A 6000-nucleotide genomic window follows, 5' to 3' on the forward strand; every position below is an offset into this window, starting at 1 on the left:
AGTTGTCTTATACTTTATCTCATTTTGTACTTTCCTGACACCTTACAGTTAATAAGATACTTAACCTTTTCTGGTATGAAAATGCTATAAATCCAACCACATGGCAGCATGTTCCTCTGCATCATATTTCCTTTGTGTCTGTTACTCATTTTTACATTTCACTGATGGAGTGGGTGGAAGAGACTTAATTCTTATGAGGCTTCTGCTCTTCTATAACAAGAAGGGAATAGTCTAGATGGAGAGTTTTCATGTCAAGTTTATGATTATTGACTTTGTAGTTATCTCAGTTGATTAGGAAAATGGAAGCGTGATTTTGGAATACTGTCACTCATCATCGTCAGAGGAGCTGTAAGTCGAAAGCCTGGTCTTTTCATATCTAACCCTTACAGAATGGGGCCCTGGTATTTCTAGTCTGCTCTGGAATAAGTGCAGTCTTTCCGCCAGCGGTACAGGGTTAGCTTGCTGACTAAACTGGCATAGAGTGCTTTTCAGCATGGCATCCCACTAGGTCACTGTCAGTGTGAGTCTGGTTAGATTTTCCTATTAAAAATGTTTCTGCTGGGCATGGTGGCACACGCCTGTAATCCCAGTATTTTGGAGTAAGAGGCTGGTGGATCACTGTGAGTTCGAGGCCAGCCTGATCTGTCTCGAAAAACCAAAAAAAAAAAAAAAAAAAAGCAAACAACAACAAAAAACCAAACAATGCAATGCTGGGCTGGGGCTATGGCTCAGTCAGTAGAGTGTTTGCTTGGCATGAACAGAACCCAAGCACACTATAAGTCAGAATGAGGGATGCACATCTTTAATCCCAGGAGGTAGGGCAGGGTCAGAAGTTCACGGTCATTCTCATATTCATAGCAAGCTCCAGGCCACACTGGGCTACACAAGACCTTGACTCAAAACAAATAACAAGGTTGTATGAAAATCATGTAAAACTCTACATTAAGATTTTTTTTGTCCATTTAGACCTCACAGTTTAAAAGCTCTAGTATGTGTATTCTTCTTTGATGGCAACCGTTTCGGAGTCACCTTTTCAAAAACATTGGTGATAAAGGAGAAAAGATACCCAATTTTTCTTCTTAAATTACCTAATTAAATTTCCCAGGTTCATGGGTTTTTCTTGTGAGTGCATTTTTAAATTTACTTACTCCATGTAGATTTATTTCAGAGATACTTGGGTGACTTTCCCTCCATTTTCTAACTTGATGTGAGGTTATAAATATACCCAGGAACCATTGCAACTCTAAGCGGTAATAGTTTTATTGACTTGGAAGCCCAGCTGTCTTGATTTCCAGTGGTGACTTGCAGTGTTTAAAGTAACTGACAACCCTGCAATCATTACCAAAAGTTTATGATTTGGAAAAAAAAATAAAAGAGGAATGAGGAGAGTGGGGAATGGAAAAAAATGTTGTTTGAATTACAAACTGCTTAAAGCAGCTCCATAGGGAGGGCCATTAACCAGGTCACTTACAACATGGCCCAAACATTGAGAGTTAAAAATAATTATCTCTGGAGAGGACCTTAGGAACAAATCTCAAAAGAAAAACCCAAAGGAGCTCAAAAGCACACTGGAGGGTTATAGGCCGAATGCACAACTTTAAGAGTTTCTTTGTGGGAAGTTATTTATTGTGTGTGGTGGCTCCATTTTGGGGACACATAGGGTCTTGTGACCCCAATTAGTACCCATGTTTCTACTGACAAGGTTCTGAGCTGGGAGAGTTGGTGTCCTTGACCCCTCTGGCTCCTACAATCCTTTCTCCCCCACTGCTCTGTTTAATGTTTGGTTACGGGTCTCTGCATCTGCTCTCATCAGTTGTAGGTGAAGCCTCTCAGATGACAATTATGCTAGGCTCTCGTCTACGAGTATAGCAGAGTATCATTTGGAATCATTTCACTGACTTTTTTCCCCATCATATTTGGTTCTATCTAGACTCTGGCTCCTGACCCTCCAGGCAATGTCATGGGTGGGCTCCCTCTCGTGGTGTGGGTCTCAAGTTGGAGAGCAGTTATTGGTTAGGACTGAGTCCCTCTGGGGCCCAACCACAATGAACAGTCTAGGAAGTCTCAAGTCTACTTGCATGAGCCCACGGGAGGCAGCCATGGGAGGCAGTTCTAGAGAGTAGGGGCCAAGAATCAGGTAAGAGGAGGCTGGCAGTGGAGAGTCTGGTGGGGATGGCCCTACCTGGGTGGCTAGGAGCACAGCCTTCCACCTGACCCTCAGCCATAAGCCTGAGGTCAGCAGGTGGCCCACACGCTGAGCCTCCTACTTGCTACAGTTCACTTCTTGTGGGACTGAGAACTGTGCAGTTCCCACAGAGCGGCTGACTTTTGCCGCCTTATCCCTCCAGCAGGGTGTTCAATGTATAGTAAGGTTTGAAAGTGTAGAGACTGGTCGCCTTGGACAGACGTCAGTGTTGTCTGTCTTCCCACTCCTAGTGCACTAAGAGACACCACCTGATGAGGACATGCGCCTTCCGGCTCAGCATGGCTGTGCCAGTAATTCATTTCATAAGTGTCTGCTTACTTATTTTTTCTAGTCTTTGGTCTTCACTCTTGCATTTATGGCTCATGATGGTTTTGCCTATCTCCAGATATTGCTCAGTTAGGACTCAGGATTGTTCTGTACATTTCTCCATCTGGTTGACTGTACAGCACTGTTTTCTATACTTTTCCCCTGTATCTCACATTCTTCCTTCTTCCTCCTCCTTCTCTAACCTTTGTACCTCCTCCTCTCTTACTCCTCAGTTGTAGCCTCCCATAGCTTTAACAACCACTGCAATCTGTGGACTCTAATGGCATCCCATGTCCCTCCTCAGCAAGTGTGTAGAGATACTGAAGCAAAGCCGACTGATGCTGGAAATGGAAAACAGAATGTTGTATCAAAGGCATTGTGAAGTCTCAGCAGTAGGAGAGGACAGAGTATCTGAGCTTAAAGAGGAGCTGGAGCAATCAAAAAAGGCCAAAGATAGGTATGAGACAGCAGTGGGAACTCAGGGTGTGTGTGATACTGTGAAAGGACCAAATCCATGCATAGAACCATTCTATGCCTTTTCCCCCCTAAAGACATAGAAAACATTTCAAAGAAAAGTCATAACAGAAAATTTCCCAGACTCCGGAAAAGAGATGCTAATCCAGATATAGAAAACATATGGAACACCAAACAGAAAGGAATCCCCACTTCGTGTTATAGTTGAAACACTAAACATACAAAACAGTGAAAGGATATACAATGAAAGGATTATTGAAAGTGGCAAAAAAGAAGCATCAAGTTGTATATAAAGGCAGGCCCATTCCTCCAAACAAAAACAAAACCCCAGCAGACTATTGAACCGAAACTTTAAAGCCAGGAGGGCCTGGAGAGGTGTATTTCAAGTTCTGAAAGACCACAGCTGCCAGCCCAGGCTACTATATACACAGTGCTGTTTGTCACAACTGAAGGAGAAAGAAAAGCTTTTCATGATAAAAATAGGCTAAAAAGCATTTATGAACACTGAGCCAGTTCTGCAGAGGATATCTGAAGGAATATTTCAGGCTGAAGAAAAAAATCCATATACAAGTCACAGGGAGAAACAGAACACATATGGAACTCAAAGGGAGGAATACTGGGGGTGGAAGGTTTAGTTAAGGGTGAGGGTGAAGGGAGAGGGGAGAGAAAAAAGTGGGAAATGGGTCAACCCAAACTAGGGACATATGGAAATAAACTCAGATGCATTCAGAATCCAACATACACATGACCGGAGAAGAACTTCTCCACAACACGTTAAGGCTAAGTTGCTCAAAATACAAAACAAATAACAGTTTAAAATCTGTAAGAGAAAAATATATCTCACGTACAAAGATGAAAACTTCATAATAACTTGAAAACTCTTAACAGAAACCATAAAAGCGAGGAAACTGTGGAATGATATATTTCAAGCCCCCAAAGTGGTTGCTAACCAAGATAGTTATATAAGCAAAGTTATCTTTTAAAATTGGAAATACAAAGACATGTCAAGAAAACACAAACTAAAGCAATCATGCCCTCCAAGCCAGCATTACAAAAGATACTTAAAGGACCCTAAACACAGGGAGGGAGAAAGTCTCAATCACAAGAGCAATGAAAGAGCAGTTACCTCAGAGGAAAAGATGAAAACGCTGAGATGGGCAACAGCCAATCATGTCCAACATAGTAAACCAGCAAATGCCTATCATGAATAAAGCAGAAAGAAGAGAACACACAATAATCGAACCAGCCAGGAACAGAAGCAACAAGATCCCAAGAGTCCGCAGCACGCCACAGTAATAATGCTACATGTAAAATCTTAATTCTTGGGTGTTGCCTTGGGGCCTGTAGCCACCAGCTGTACCAGACATGGACTGTTACGCTGCGGACTTGAGGACTCTGCCTTTTCCCAGGGTATGAACTGTACAGCATGGACCGGGACCTGACAGAGGAACTCAAGGACTGCGTGGTGGCTGCTGCACCCTATGAGGGTTCCATTGCTCTACTGAGGAACTGTTGGAGAAAAGGGAAAGCTGCCAGCGTGTGGCCAGTACTGGAGATCTACTCCGCTTCTGGCATGTCACTGGCCAGCTGAGTGTGGAAGAGTGGTCCTGTGGCAGCCCGTGGCTGTCAGCTGAGGAGGAGCTGCTCTGTGTGCAAGAAGATGGCGCAGTGCTAGCCTATGGACTTCATGGGGACGTCGGAGGCAGTTCAGCAGGGGCAACGAGGTACTTCAGAGCCATATCCTGGATGCTCGGATCTTTCACACTGAGTTTGGTTCTGGGGAAGCCATCCTTACAGAGCCTATCGCTTTACCCTGAGTGCCAACGTGGGTGACCTCAAACTCCGTCGGATGCCAGAGGTGCCAGGTCTGCAAGGTGCACCCTCATGTTGGACCATACTGTGCCACGAATGCACATTCTTCTGGCCTGACCTTTACCTTCTGGGCCATGCCACCTTCTCCACAGTGACGCCTGCTGGCCTACCCCAGGAGTGAGCAGCTTCCTGCACATGGCTGTAGCCATGTGCTGTACCTAAAGATTGAATTTAATCAAGGAGACTTTTTTGTGATTCTCCAGAGCCAGCCTATGGCCCTGAGTTTGTGTTGATGGTTCTGGCAGTGTCAGGAGCTCACACGATGAAGGATCTCTATAATTAGGTTGACGGCCACCAGGAATCGGGCAGCTTCCACATCAGAGCCAGCTATCTCTGCAGACAGCCGCTGATGCCTTCTAAAGGCCAGGAATGGATTTGTAGCCAAGGCCACAGAGGATCCAGGGAGACTCCTGCAGCTACAGCAACGTCTGGAAGATGAGCTGGATGGGGCGCAGTTCCTAGACGTGTCTCTGGGTGACACAGTCACCACTCTTAGCCTCGGAGGCCACAACAAGCATACAGAGCTGCTGGCACGTGACTTTTGCATCCCTGACAAGAGGCTCTGGCGGCTAAAGCTGGCTGCCCTGGCAGAGTTGGGAGACTGGGAGGAGCTGAAGAAGTTCTCCAAGAGCAAGAAATCACCAGTCGGCTACCTGCCCTCGGTAGAGATCTGCACGAACCAACACAACAAATCTGAGGCCTAGAAGCATGCTTCCCATGTGGGCTCTGAGCAGCAGGTCAAGGCTTTGCTTCTTGTTGGGGACGTGGCTCAGGCTGCAGATGTGGCCACTGAGCACCAGAGCAAAGCAGAGCTGAGCCTAGTTTTGTTCCACTGCACTGGAGCCACAGATGGGGCCACAGCTGACAAGATTCAGTGAGCCAGAGCACAAGCCCAGAAGAAGTGAAATGCCTGTCTTTTAGGGGCTAGTTAAAACCCAGGGGTGTCCAGATGTAAATAAATTTGGAATACTAAAAAATAAAATAAAATAAAAATAAAAGAAGAACAGCAACAACAAAAAACCCCAACAACTTAATTCTCAAAAGTCACAGATTCATTGACTGGAATAAAAAGTGTGGCCCAACTATGTGTTGTGTATAAGAAACACTCCTCATTGGAAAAGACACATAAGCTAAGAGTGAGA

General features: G+C 45.0%; 1 pseudogene; it reads left to right on the forward strand.

Annotated features, from left to right (window-relative positions):
* Positions 1 to 5763, forward strand: part of LOC127188486 (vacuolar protein sorting-associated protein 16 homolog) — a 46590-nt pseudogene extending 40827 nt beyond the window's left edge.
* Positions 5764 to 6000: the final 237 nt, after the last annotated feature.

This window comes from Acomys russatus, chromosome 4, assembly GCF_903995435.1.
Source record: "Acomys russatus chromosome 4, mAcoRus1.1, whole genome shotgun sequence".
Classification (NCBI taxonomy): Eukaryota; Metazoa; Chordata; class Mammalia; order Rodentia; family Muridae; genus Acomys; species Acomys russatus.